Genomic DNA, 14,202 nt, shown 5'->3' with positions numbered 1-14,202 from the left:
CAGGGGTCTGGGATCTGTTACGTTTGGGAGCAGTAGCATAATACAGCAGCATTAGAAACTCCTTTCCCTCCATCCATCACGCCTGGAATGGCATTTACGCAGGCAGGTCTCTATGCCAAGGGGTCATGTTACAGCGCAATTCTCTGCTAACCATGTTACTGCATGTTTTTGCCTCACCTGTGTATGCAAGCCCAATCCATGTTACAGCTCAGGGGACAAATTCCTTGCTAAAACAGAGTTTGACCTTACATATACCAGCAGTAATAGCCACTATTGCAGCAGGATTCCCAGGCACATTCAGTTCTCTGTGCGGAGAGTACTGCTCACACCAGTGAAGACTTTGCCGAACTGTGGCGTGCACTGTAAAATTTAGTGGGCGATAATGTGCCGATCTAGGAAAGTTTGCAATATCCTTTTAACCGATTGCGTAATTATTGTTTCTTGCCTATTTTACCACCTCCTCCCTGGCTGCACTCGTCTCTCGAGTTGAGAAGCACTACAAATCAGGTGTTTGGGTGCCAGTAGAGCACTTGGGAGGCCTGGAATCTTTGCCTGCCACAATCCTTTGTGCCTGAGCTGGGCTAACCCTTTAGGGTACATCTGCACCAGGTGAACTAAGTGCCTGAGAAGTTCTACTTCCTTGTAGGCAACAGCTGGAAAAATCAACCAAGGGAGAACATGGCATGACCATCTCCCCATTGATTTAGGGCTTGCCTCTTGAAAACGTTGCCTGGGCTGCAGGGATGGCTCAGCTGCTTATGAAGCAGTTGGTGAACACTGTGGTTAACAATGTTCATAATTAAGGTAAATTAGCACCAACAGAGAAGGTTTTAAATTAAAAATGGTCATGTTGGATCACCCTAACTGTTTGTCTAGTCTAGTAGCCTCTCTTCATTGGTGGTTGGTAGCAGATGTTTAGAGAAAACTGTATGAGAAAAGCAAGCATGTAGTGGTAATTCTCTGGTGTACTTGCCAGGCTGTGGGTTCCTGAAAGCTTCCTAAAATCTTGCTGTTTAATAGCATTTAATAGATCTGTCCACAACTTTGTCAAATCATTTTTTCAAAATCTGTTTTTGGCTTCCACAGGACTGTTGGCAGCAAGCTCCAGAATTTAACTATGCATCTGATGAAGTGTTTCCTTTTGTTAGCTTTCAATCTGCCACCTCGTAACTTCATTTTATGCCTTTTCTTCTGCATAGTCCTGCCATGTGACCGAACTGCTTGGAAGTCTTCCTTCATTCGCCAAGAAACTTCTCAGGCTAGTGTCTGATCTATAGTTGCATGCCTGTGCAACTGTTGTGGTTATGTGTGTGTGTCAAGGGGAGGTTGTTTTTCACTTAACCACGTCCATACCAATGTAATTCACAATTTTAAATTCCATTACAATAGCCTGAATAGATATGCCATTGATTTAACTCTCCTCTAAAGCTCTTCCATTGTAAAGCACCGATATATGAGTGTGACCACACTCACTCAGTGAGCAGATGTGGTCAAAAGAGCCACGTCTTTCGACCATAGGTTTGTTCCAAACACTTTTCCAGCACTAGTGAGTTTTACCAGGGAGGTGTTTCTGCTGTGGAGATGGCATGTTGTCAAGGCTGTGCTCTGTACCAGCCTGTAACCCAAAAGCAGAAAACAGGGCTTTGCTGCAAGAGGGATGTCAGCAAGGCAGCTCACCTCTTTGCTATGCTGACCAGTACATAGGCCAGCAGAAGTCTTCAGTGATCCAGCCTTTGGGATTAATCCAGCCTGCTGGCATGCAAAGCTGTTCCTCAAGTCATGTGAAAGGAAAAGCACAAATATCTTCATGAGGTTCCTTCCAACACTAAAGAGTCTCCCCTCACAATAACTGTGCTAATGACATGAGGGCCTGTGCCTATGATTTGCATAAAAAGCTATGTCCCCAAGACCATATCTGACAGTCTGATAAAAAACTGGATTTTTCAGGAGCCCTTGAGTTTCTCTGAAAAGCAGTGAGAGAGATTGTGAGATCTGCTCATCTGAAATTCAAGCCATTTACTCAGGAGTTTAAATATGGAGTTGGACTTTTATTTTATGATATATTGGCCTTTGTCTTGGGCAGTCGCAAAGCAAACATGATAAGCTAACAACTGGCATAAAATTTTCAGTTACTTTCTAAATGTTACAGCAGCAGAGAACAAAGTAGAATTACCAAAGGGTCAAAGGCATAGATTAGAAACATCATTAAGAAATGGTAAGAATTACTGGTAAGTTTTAGTGTCTTTGTTTTATTACTTCGCCGTCTCAGTCAGGTCTGCAAACACACTGATTCACGTTTAATTGAACAACAGCTTCACTGTGAAACCTGCCATTCTTAGCTCCAGTATAGAAAATATCTTTAAAAGCACCACCCCCGCTTTCTAACATTCTACAGACAAAGAATTCCGGCTCATCTGCCATAGGATATACACTACAAGTGGCATCATCTTCCTTAAGTCCTTCTTCATACGTGGTGTGACAAACAGCAGTCTGGGGACCCGTGTGCTTCTGTGTGGAAGGTCCGCCTTGCTGACAGCCTGCAACAGGCCCTCTCCTTCCCCCACCATTCTCCAGCACCTCGTGCACTTGATGTGTATGTGCCTCCATCACGACCGACATCCTCTGGGCCAGTGTCCCGTAGCTGCCGACTGGGGCAAAGCAGGCGATGCTGCGTGGAGGTGCATCAGGGTGACCTTCACTTCAAGTTCCGAAAGCCCTGCCCACGCTCTGGGTTGTGCGCAGGCAAAGACACCTCCCACTTCCCTGAAAACGGCACAAAGTAAAGCACATTCTGCTTGCTTTGGCCATGGGCTGTTGTGTGCAGCAACATTCACTACGTACGCTTAATCGTATATATCTGATTGCTCTCTTATAAATAAAAAGGATTAGCTGGCTCAGAGTGTTTGGCCTACATTTCACCAGTTTTCTCACAAAACTGAGCTGGTTAGGAGTGTGAAAAAAACAGAGCTTGTGAAAGCCCCGGTCTTCACACAGTTATGTCAGCAATTTTTTTTTTTTGTCTGGATAACTAATTTCCTTTTGAGGGATGCGTTCCATTGGTGCTTGTAGCTGCGGCTTCCACTGCTGTACCAGCAAGCCTTATCTCCAGTAGATCATGCAATGCATAGGTGGTAGGGTACACAGTCCAGCTTGGCTGTTCAGTGCCAGAAGCTACTCAATCCAGGTGGTAGCCTGATGGCCTTGGTGCAGCTCCTAGGAGTAGTGCACCTCTATCGCAAAGCCTAGGCTTGAGGAGAATGCATGAGAGGCTTCTGACCTGCCTCTCATGTAGGATACTGCAGCCGTGTGCTCAAGAGTGTGTTCACCTGAGCTTGTTTCAATCCCAACACGTGGGGCACGGTGCATTGGAAGATGCACTGGTTTGGAGGAGAGTGGATAGGCCTTTAGATCAGATGACAGATGCAAGCGTGCACGCAGGATGCCCCGTGCTACATGATACGTCCCTATACCTGGCTTAGACCATGTGAGAGTTCACAGGTCTAGTGTCACCACAAAGTTAACTCACCAGAGTGATCTAAATTGACTTAACCGAGGCTAAAAGTGATAGTTCAGAGAACAGAGAGGCCCTTCATTTTTAAGTTTGTTATTTACATTAGATTGGCTTGTGTGAGTCACAGCATTTGACCTGAACAGCCCATTCCACTACCTGGGTCAGGATTTGTTTGGCTTTGTCGTTTTTTTTGCCATTTGTAAACTCCTTATGCAGTCAAAACTAGTAGAAAGAGGCTGGAAAATTCTCTGGAATGGTGATGTCTACCCTCCTACTCTCAGTTTTAACCTTTAGTCATCTTACTTTCAGGCAGAATTGCTGAAAGCCCTTTCCTCCCAATCTATGCACTAAAGATTATGAAAAGCTAATGAGAAAAGTTAAAACTCATTTTCTCAGAAAGAATAATTCCAACTCTCTCCTTTGGCAAATGAGAAAATTAGACAAATGTAAATGCATTTGTCATAGACTGAGTTTAATATGCTGTTTTACTCAGCTTCATGTAAGGGTACTGTAATAAAAGTCTGGGCACAAGTCTCTGACAGGTTAGTGATGACTCCGGCATTGTTTCTACACAGCTTGTCAGAGCACTGTAGTTTTCCAGAGGGACGACTGGCAGCCTGAGGAAAAGTCTGGGCCCAAGGGATCCTACCGACAGAGGAGGTGGGATGGGTGGGTACCTATCAATGTTGCAAGAGAAGATCATGTCCACAGATCTCTACCTAATGACTGTGCCCAGCTCTGCTGTGGACCCCGTGAGCTTTGGCCAGATGGGTCTATGAATCAGGGTGCCAAACATACTATAACCATCATTTGACTTCTGGGTGTTGTGCCCAGTTCTCTAGTAAACATCTGTCTAGTGTGACCAAGGTCAAGTCGCTTGTCCCATCTCTCAGTTTCTGCCCCAGGAAAAGGTAAGAAATAGTGCTTCTTGTCCTTAGTATTGCGCTAAGATCTGGCACTGGAAAACTTCTTATATATATGTTCTGAACATGTTGGGTAGGGGAAGAGAAAATGCTAAATTCATGGCTCACCTAACTGCCTTGGAGCTGCCTACCAGGTTCTCCTTTTGGCTTCTGTAGAGTGCCAGAGGCTGGGATTACCCTGTAAAGCTCACAGGCTTTGGTGTTTCTGTTCCATCTGCTTTGCTGACATGCTGAAGTAGACAAACAGAGCCAGTACCTGTCCTCAAGACCCTAGATATAGCAGTGACAAGAAGAGAGAGGTTAGGAGAAATTTGAATTCATGCTTGTGTAACAATTTCAGACCCCTGGAAAGGAATGGGGTTTTCACTTCTTTTTTTTTTTTAAAAAAAAACAAAGCTACAGCCTCAAGGGAGATATGACTATGGATCTGCACAGAAAGGCATGTCTGTCAAAGGGGAAAAGATTATAAAAAATTATTTTACTAAAAGGAAAATTGGTTTCAATGGAAAAGATGCATCCAACAAAATGCCTGAAACAATTTGACTGCAGCAAATACCTGACTTTATGCTTCAGTCAAAGATAAGCTATTAGGCTGACTGAAGAAGTAATGGAATGAAATTATACTGTCTGTTTTATGCTGGAAGGGCAGAATAAATGATCCCCAGACTTTGCGGTCTTGAAGGACTGTGGCATTTTCATGAATTTTCTGCACAGTGTTGCTTGCAGCCAGACAAGACACCTCCTAGCTCGTTCTTCCTGTCTTGCCTCTGCTGTTTGTTGCAAAGCCTGATGTGGTAGGGGTAGAAAAAGAGTGCAGAAGGGCTAGATCTGCAGAAGACATTTCCAGCAGCGATGGAAAGGTAGTGGAGAGAAAAGCTGCTTCCCTGAATACTTGTGTACATCTGTGCTCCCCAACTTCTGCTCCTGGCACTTCTTTTGGACGACCCTAAACCAGTCCCTTCTTCTCTCTCTTGAATGGCTTCTTTGCAGAGGAAATCTGAGGAAAAAGTCATCTAAGTGAACTAAAAGCATGAATTTCAAATAGGTGAATCAACTGCATTAAAGTGGACACCTTTAGTAAGAATTAGGGTGGGCTAAATTAAATGTTCTTCAGTTTGCTTTGGAGGTGAAGTACACTGCAGAGAGTAAACACACCTTTAAGGTAAAATGGCCACTTGGGGCTTTAATGTGATTTAATTAGGTTTTTAAAAGTTTCATTAGCTTGCAAAGTTCATTCAAATTAGGCTTCCAGGGTGTCTCTGTGTAGGCAAACCCGTGCTTTCTCCCACTGATGAAATGGAGACCTTTCTACCTTAGAAAAGCGATGCTGCCGGACTCATTTCATTAATAGCTAGAAACACCCTTCTCCCGGACGCCTGCCCACTAGCAGGGACAGTGCCGTCACCTGCATGAAGCCGTACCCGAGGCACCACAACGCCAGTTCTGCTCTTTCTTCTGCCACCAGCTTCCCACGTACCACATGTACCTGCCTGTTAGGAATGGGGCCATAGCAATGTGTATGCGTTTACTCTTTAACGTGGCTTTGAAGCCAAGAGAGGAGAGAGGGGTTTGTGGGCCTGTTGTGAGCACCTGACGTGGGTGACTTTCCTGCGCCGTTTCACTATGGGAACTCAAGCTGCAGCAGATTCCTGGAAACCTGATCCCCTGAGATAAATGTGGAAGAGCTGAAATGGCCGTATCTGTCCAGTGCTTCAGACTTTCAGTTCAGAGGCAGGTCAGAGCCTCCCTGACCTGAGACAAGGCTCTTGGCATAAAGATAGCTGCTCTCAGTCACAGGCGCCCAGTGGGCCTGGGTGGAGGCAGGAGTTACATTAAGCAGCCGCGCTGCTTTCAGCATCACATGAGACCTACTGACATGCATTTTCTAAGAGACCAATGACATTTAAAGCTCTTTGAGTGAACCATTTGCTTTCCAGTTATAACAGTGTATTCGTCCCACTACTTGTCATGGGAATGAAGCACACTGATCACCATCCCAATGACCAAGCGTTTGCCATCTCAAAAATATTCCCTTGAAGAATAAAATGTACATCTTCATCATTAAATTCAGTCTCATCAGTAATGCTGGGACAGATTCTCTTACAAAGGTGTCAGGTTTAAGAGAGCGCCCATCTGACTAACCACACCAGCCTTTTTCCAGATGGCATTTTGAATACAATATAGACCAGGGGCTTTGCTAACCAAACCATTATTCAGTTAATTAGCACTTATAAATTAAGTATGTGCCTAGCAGAGTGTGTCTTTCCAGGTGGCAAGCCTTTTCTCACGGTGCAGCAAGGAAGGACTGTGAGTCAGTGGGTCACCACAGGTGACATGCAGACCACCTCAGTTGGTCATCCCAAATGAAAGACGAGAGGCAGTTCCCATGTGCTAGGAGGCTGCATCCGAAGCAGCAAGGAGTTGAAGATTCAGAGCTCTTTGTATGCTCGTATGTTACAGGCTAGTATGTTGTTTGTTGGTGTTGGCATGTGGGGGACTGCTGAAATGCCACCTGACAGTAAGAGGAACATGTAGCTAGGCACCTCACTCGTCATATAGGCTGCCATGTGTCCACTGAAGTCTATGGTCCACTTGTTACCGCACGCCCCATGGGAAGGTTGATCTGTGGGCCCCCTGAGGCTGGTGGTGGCTTACGTAGCAAGACCCGAGGCAGCTTTAAACCGTGCCAAGCCATGATGAAATGTTATCAGTGCAAAGCCCAGTGCAGGCTGTAGCTGTTCACGTGTGTGGTGATGGGACCTGCCCTCACCTCTGCCCAGTTGCTGGCCTCTAAAGTCCACACAGGTGAACTTGCAGAGGTCGCAGTCATGCCGCCGAGCTGGAGGGTGAGGTGCCATGTGCCGGATACAAACTACTTCTCCAAAGTGAGATACAGATTAGGTTTAGGACTACGCCCAGTTTACTTACCTGTCAGTGTACTCCCTGGTTTGGGAAATCTCCAAAGTGGCAGGCTGCTGGCACCTGGGAGGTCACATCAGTCACTCTGTACTTGCCTTTTTCTTAGGCTCTTTTTCTAAATATTTGCTACCGGCCACAGCTGGAGAAGACTTACTGGATTAAATGGACTTTTGGTGCGTTCCAGGTGTAGCCAGTCTTATGTTCTTACAATCGAGAAAAGTAGCTTGTAATAAAACTGTTTAGCTAAGGCCATTTTGGTATTGAGCATTCATTTGTGAAGCGCTTTAAACACAGGGCAAGAGTAGCCAATCTTTGATTACCAGTAGTGATTGCTTTTTCAAAAGGAAATATGGGTGGGGAGAAAAGGGAATTTCTGTTCAGTTCCTGATGCTGGTTGCCTGGGGAATACTTTTAACATGCAGAAGAACAGATTTGCATGTTGGTATTTTGGGGACGTTTCCCATGAGAAAAAAAGTACAACTCAAAACGCTAGCTGACTTGGGGTCTTGTCATGATTCTATCCTCCAAGGGTTTGTCTTATTCAGCTGATAAATCGGGTTTAAATCACAGAAAAACAAAGGTAACGCCTAATGTAAATAACTGCAGCATCACCACATGCACTGTCTTCCTCTACCTGTCCCATTGTTAGACCAGACATGATGGAATGGTTTGCTTATGGTGTTCACTCCCTCTGCCCGTAACTTGTCGTGTCTTATTCAGCCAGAATTGACAGTTTCTGAGAAACGCCTGACGGATCTGTGGACGCCAGTGACACAGGTGCCCGGCTCCCGTCATGCCTTCACAGAACGGATCCACTTTGACACGGGTCTGGTACAAATGTCCATGTCAAATGTATCCTGGCTATCTGAGCTGAAAGGCTGAACTGTGAAAAGTCAAAGCAGATTTTCCAGGGTACACAAGCATCTAAAAATAGAAACTGAGGCCTGTCCAGCCTTTCAAATCGTCCACCGAGCTCAGGTCCTTAACTCCTACTGATTATGAGAAAGACTTTGGTGCTTTTTAAACCCCTACTAGACGTGTGTCTGCCTCCTTTGGCCTGTACACAAATGCCTCTCAGGCTGTGTGATGTGCTGTGGTCCGCGCAGGACTGGCTAAAGGAGAAAAGGGAATTCCAGACTGCAGCGGTAACCACCACAGCACCGAATGTATGTCAGGGGAACAAAGACAGACAGTTCCCATCACGGCGCCATGATGTCTTTTGTCACAATAACTGGATGTTGAGGACTGGAGAGAGATTCTCCAGTAAAAATGCTTAGGTTTTTTCACATGTATTGTGTTATTGTGTTGCAGGTGAGGGTGCAGTGTTGGTCATCATAGGACATTGCAGTGGAACCACACAACCCAAACCAAAACAAATACCACCACGAAGCCCACAGTGGACAGGAGGCTTCCCAGTTTGCAGAGTCATCTACTTCAGTTGGTGAGAACTTTTAGCATGGACCATGCTGGGGTAATCTTTAAAATTATCACAGACAACTCTGAGTTGTTTTAGAGAAAGGACCTCCCATGAGAAGAGGCAGACACTGTAAATCATGTAGCATCCCACTGTGGCACTGACCGAACAATTAAAAGAAGATGTTTAGGAACAAGTTGAACCCTAACTTACCAATCCCATTGCCAGCTCCTGTGTGGTGCTCCTTAGATACATCTTGCTCCTGATGGCTAAAGATAGAAATGTTTTTCCACTCTGATTTTGTTTTTCTTTTAAAACTCTATTAAAGCAGGCCTCAAAATAGTTTTGAAGTTTATTTAGTTCTTGTTCTTCGACTTGGTGTCGTGCTGGACGTCCCAGACTGGCTGGCCCTAGAGACAGCAGAGCTGTAACTGGGGCAGCCGAGCAGGCTGCTGCCCAAATACAACCTGCCGTCAGAAACCCCTTACGAACCACGGTTAGGAGCAAGCGGAGAGTGAAGCCTTGTGATCTTGCTGCTGAGACAGAAAACTAGTGACAGCTTGTTTTAATGGTGCATAGTGCTGCTCTACCCAGTTGGAGCCAAACGGGGACCATTTTGTTTGGACCAGCAGGGGTGAAGCCAAATCAGTCCCCGAGACTTGCAGCTGCTGCAAGGCTGCATCAGGAGCTCAGGTCGCTGCCTGGGCTCAGTGGCTGCGTATCAGGAAGCTGGCTGCTGCTCCGGTAAGGGCTCCAGGTGCCTGTTGTCACAAAACATGTGCTGTTCTTGCCAGCTTCATAGCTAGTTCCATAGCTTCTTCCCTGTGTGGCGGTCACTTCCATGTGTGCCAAGGAAAACAGGGTGGATTTCATGCGAGAAGGTGTTTTCCTATCAGTTTCAGTGAACTACGAGAGGGATGAGAGTAATTTTTCCTGCATCAGTCAAAAAGAGAAATTCTGGCTATATGGTTTGACTTCGGCTGCCTTCACAAGGTGTCTTTGCCTCCATCAGAACAGTGTTGATCACTGGCAGGCTTCACTGCTGGTGGTTGTGCTCGGCCAGAGGAACTCTATACCATCCACCAGAAGTATTATCCTGGTCGTCAAACATCAGGCACGCAGCACCTTGTCTTTAACACATCCCCCTTTTCTGTCTCCACTTGCCAGCCAGTCAACCCCAGAAAGCATCCCTCGTCCTGCACCTCATGTTCAGTTCAACATGAAGTGAATCTTTTCACTGCTCAAAAATTGTATCAATTGGTCATTGTTGCATTGTTGCTCAGCTCACGGAGATTAAACCAAATCAGGACTGAAAAGGTTTATTGATTTATTAAGGACATGTAATTAACTGACAATCAGTGGACTACACAGCCAGGATCTATGTCAGCAATACAGCAGTTCAACCACAATATTAGACACTTAGAAAATACTAATAAGTTCCTGCAAGTTCCTAAATGCACTTCTGTAACTAATCCCCAGAAGCTCTCATCCCACACACGCAGGCTCCCATCCCTCTCTCACTGGCAGAGGGGTCACTTCTGTGAGCACGAGTCCGCTCGCTTATGCCCCGCTCCCACTGGGGTTGCGGCTGCTCCAGCTCTAGGGGTGCCCACGCTACTCCCTACAGTCAGCTAATGCGCCCACTGGTGGGAAGGCACCCCAGCAGGTCACCCCCACACCCCCAAAATGTGGGTCCCTACATGAGGCACCCCAGAAGGTCAGGCCACGTGCTGGGGGCCAGTGGCTGACGGTGTCTCCTGGATGGGGAAGCTGCTGCGTCTGGTCTTGGCAGAGGTTGTGATGTGCCAGAGTGGGTTTTGACTGCTGTTCTGTTCCCAGTCTGAGGTCTCTGCCTGCTCCGTTACAAATTTTTATTCTTGTGTTATACACCTTTTCAGACCAACTTGTTCTTTGTTTCAAAATTGTCTCTCTTATTCCCTGGCTACCGTTTAATCCAGCTGATGGTTTAGCATGATCAGCGGAGCACTGATGGCCATTTCCCTCTTTGGCAAGATCAGTTTTGGGCAAACGCCCTCTCAGATACTTTGGGATTTTCCATCCACACATGCTGTTCACCCTCACTTAACTATCTTAACAGCTGTTGTGTTCCACATCATTTTGCAAGGATGAGCTGTGCAGGCACCCCCACAAGTTATATTACACGACTATCAAACTGATATTAAAGAAAAGAATACTGGCCCCGTGGCTGGATTTGGGGGGAGGTTATTTCTGTATATATTTACTTTCTCAGTGCCTACCAGTTCACAATTTTTGGAACTTAGTTACCTCAGCTTGTGTAGCTATGTGCAAGTGATCTGTTCAAATGCAGTCATTGCGCTCAGAGGACCAGCCACACATGTCTATAAACCTCATCTCTAGTGACCCCACATCTACGGCAGAGAGGGGTGAGGAGGGGAAGGAGGAACACTTGAGAGTTGGTTTTCTCATACTGTGTTCTGGGAGACCACAGACCCTGCTTGAGCCAGGGTAATGTGTAGCAGTCCCTGAGCAGGCTCTGTTTCTCCTGAACCTCCCAGGTAGAAAATCGGAGGACAGTCCTACGGCAGTGCACTGCAGGACTGGGAAGCTGGCCTGGGGACCACACGCCGCCACTCGCCTTGCTGGGACACTGAGGGCAGTTCTTGAGGGTTGCTCCTCTCCCCTTTGAGACCCCTTGCAGCTCCCAGAAGGGTGTAAAATGCCCGTGTGCCACCCGGCCACTCGCTCGCAGTCTGCAGGGCCGCGCCAGCTCTCGTCACCCGTTTTGTTCCTCGCCCTCTCTCACCTGTTGTGTGTGATGCAGGCTTGGTGCCAAGCTCTCGAGCAGCTGCCCTTTTCCAGCTCCCGGGCATGCCAGCCTGAGGAGGCCCAACCCCGTTTGTTCGCAGTGGCAGCCCATGAATAGTAACTACTTGAGGCCATCTTGCACACTTCTGTCATAATTAGCACTTGGTCCTGCAGTCTGAGAGAGTCCCTCCCTCCCCGGCATGCCTCTCTCCTTCCTCTGCTGCGTATCGCAGCATCATCGATGGCCACCTTCAGAGATGATTCTAGATCACATGTTACTCAAAGTTCCTGCGTGTGACCGTCAGCCGCACAGTTTTCCCCCACAAGTGGCATTAATGGGCAGAACAGTCACGAAGCTGGACACACCCTCACTTTGCTTTGCTCTGCGCTGGGCCCTTCTCTTTCACTGCTACATCAAAAGTAATCATTCGCCCTCCTCCTGCCCTGTAGTGAGACCCCCCTCCTTGCCCTAGGTGCTTTCCCCCAGTCCTACAAGGCAGGAGACCCAAAGGAAGCAGGGCTCTCACTGGTGGTTATGCCCAAACCCACCAGAGAAAATCAGAGTGCTCTTCACAGGCTAACTCCTCAGGGCAGCGAGATACACGCTGAACAACTTCCATCTTGCAGGTTGTTCCTTCCCTGGTGCCGGTGTACAGCCTTCCAGCCCCATCCTTCCTCCTGCAGCTAATCTCCTGGACGGAGATCGCTTTGCACATTTTGTTCTTGGCAGTTTCAAACGTTGCCTCAGGCCCTTATCGCCTTGAAAAATCAGATCATATAGTGGTAGCCTTAGAGACGGCCTGATTGATATCTGAGCAGCCAAACAAACAGTAAATTTGAATAAAATTTGGCACCCTGTTGCCTATTAGCGCCGCCAATTCTGAGAGGATAATTCACCGACGTCAAATAAAGCGTGTGGCCTGAGCGTGCACGGGACTGAGGCTTCGGGTGTGTAAAAGAATTCGCAGGACCGGTGTGCAACCCTTGTGATGGGCCTTTTGCCTCTTCCAGGTGCTGCACGCCCCAGCTTCTCCCCAGTCGTGGGGATTTGGTATCACTGCCACTGCCAGCCCAACAAGACTTCTCTGTGTATACAGAAATACAGACGCTTGCAGGAAGAGGAAAGAGTTTCCTGGTGATCCTTAAACAAACACAGATGAAGCCAGGAGCTCCTGCAGCTCAGCTTCCACCAGCACCACTGGAGCTTGTAGCAACAGTGAGAATGCGCTCGGAGGAAGATGGTGTTTCTGGGTGGCCATCGACCGTGTAATCGTGATACGATTATTCAGATGTTCTCTAGCCGCTTTCTCCAAACTCATTCTCCGTGGTCTTAGGAAATAATGCTGTGGGAGAGCGAACTCCCATTCAAATCTTCCCACATTTGAGTATCACCACGAGCCAGCCTGAATATCACATGGCTGTTTTATTTTGGATGGCCCCATTGCTCGGGCAGAAGGCAAGGAGATGCACCAGCTGCCGTTGTTACCTGTCGCCTGAACTAACCTGTGCGGTGTTTGCCTCTGCAGACCGGGTGAGACGAGTCCTGGCCCGCAATGCCAGACACAGCATCCAAGGACGAGCTGTCTGATGAGTGGACTTGGTGCTTGGGTGATGCCACCATGCACCCACACGTAATTCCCAAACTGGTGCTCTTTGTAGGGGAGCATCCCTCGGCCATAAGTGGCACCCAAGGCATTAGAAGGAAAGTTGGGCCAACGCAGACCCAGCCCAGCAGCCGAGAGAAACTGCCTCGTTGGCTGCAGCAGCAACCGCGCTGAGGTCTGGGAGTTAAACACGGGTGTTTTTTTTCCTTCGGCAGCTTATTGGCTTGATGGTAATCACAGCCGCCTTCACTTGTAACTGATCCTGCCCTCCCTGCAGCGGAGACGATGTTCGCTTGGGTATCAGATGCTGCTGTCTGTGTTTGCTTTTGTTATCGCCCGCCATCAGCGAGGCTCTGTGACAGACCAGCTCCGGCCAGACACCAAGGAGGAAAGAGAGGTGCGCCGCTTGTCCTCTTCCCTCTAGCTGGTCAGGCCTTTTCGGTCACCTAAAGGCCACTGAGAGCCGATTCTCGGAGGCTGGGGTGAAAACGCACGTGGCACACCTGGCTGCCTCTGATGATGCCAGATGGACGACCGAGCACATGGCAAACCGGACGCTCGCGGTGAAACGCACACGCAGCCTTCTAGGCACACGACCTCTCTATACTCCCTGCACGTATATATACGTATGTGCGTGTGCGCGTGTGCATATATCTGTCCTTTTTCTGGCCCAGAAGCCAGCGCGGCTCCGAGAGCTCTGCCCCACTGCTGGCTGCGCTTGGCGTGACCTTGAGGGTGGCGGGGCTGGCTGAGGAGCTCAGGGGCCGGAAAACGGGTGGAGTACGGGCTCGCAACCAAATGGGAAATTCAGAGTGAATCTAAACCGGCCCTGGAAACGTGGTTTTGGGCCTGCGGGGGCAGCAGCAGCAGCATGAGGAGGAGGAAGAAGAGGAGGAGGAGGAGGGGAGGCAGCCTCCGCCCCCACTGGGCCCCGCCCCCTCCCCGCGGCAGGCTCCTCCCCCGGAGCCCTCTGCCGGCGCCCATTGGCGGAGGCAGCGGCGGGGCGGAGCCGGCGTGTATATGAAGGGGCGCGGCAGGCGGCGA

This window comes from Chlamydotis macqueenii, chromosome 1, assembly GCF_036417535.1.
Source record: "Chlamydotis macqueenii isolate bChlMac1 chromosome 1, bChlMac1.mat, whole genome shotgun sequence".
Classification (NCBI taxonomy): domain Eukaryota; kingdom Metazoa; phylum Chordata; class Aves; order Otidiformes; family Otididae; genus Chlamydotis; species Chlamydotis macqueenii.
Note: the sequence above shows the minus strand (reverse complement) of the source record.